Source organism: Bison bison, unplaced genomic scaffold (assembly GCF_000754665.1).
Source record: "Bison bison bison isolate TAMUID 2011002044 unplaced genomic scaffold, Bison_UMD1.0 scf7180017848085, whole genome shotgun sequence".
NCBI lineage: Eukaryota > Metazoa > Chordata > Mammalia > Artiodactyla > Bovidae > Bison > Bison bison.
Window position 1 is genome coordinate 991 of NW_011478658.1, and position 552 is coordinate 1542.

At 67.6% G+C, this 552-nt stretch overlaps 1 long non-coding RNA gene across 1 annotated transcript; it reads right to left on the reverse strand.

Annotated features, from left to right (window-relative positions):
• Window positions 1-6: 6 nt before the first annotated feature.
• On the reverse strand, window positions 7-552 carry LOC104991886. Its single transcript, XR_825641.1, has 3 exons — window positions 478-552; window positions 209-385; window positions 7-138 (listed from the first exon to the last, which is right to left on the reverse strand). It is a non-coding gene; the product is annotated as an uncharacterized LOC104991886 (long non-coding RNA).

A 552-nucleotide genomic window follows, 5' to 3' on the forward strand; every position in this document is an offset into this window, starting at 1 on the left:
CTCCGCCTCCTCCTGGGGTGGCGCTGAGGGCACCACCAGGCCAGGGCCTGGCCGGGGGCTCAGTGGAACATGGTTCACAGCAATGTTGCCGATGAAGACCGGCAGCGTCACGACAGCTTCCGGTTGTTTCAGGGAGACCTAGGGAGGTTGTGCATGTGAGGAGCCAGGCCTCGGCCCCTCCTCCCACCCCACCCCTGACCCCTACCACCTGCAGATAGTAGTCCACGTGGATGAGGCTACAGCCCGGCAGGGCGGACTGGGGCAGGGCGGGCACCAGAACCTGCTCTTGCCACTGAGCCCGCCGCCAGGCCTTGACGCCGGCTCCCTCCACCTCGGCGATGGTCCGCACGTCATAGATCCAGCGCCTGGCCTTGTAGGACACTTTCTGGGGAAGGGCCAGCCTGTGAGCCTGGGCGGCCAGCCACCCGCCCCTCCTCTGCCCCAAGGGACGGGGCCCAGCAGCCAGGGGACGCTGACCTGCAGCAGACTGGCCACCACCGGGCTGGTGTCCTTGCCTGACTGGGTCTCAATGTCTGCCTGCAGCCTCAGCAC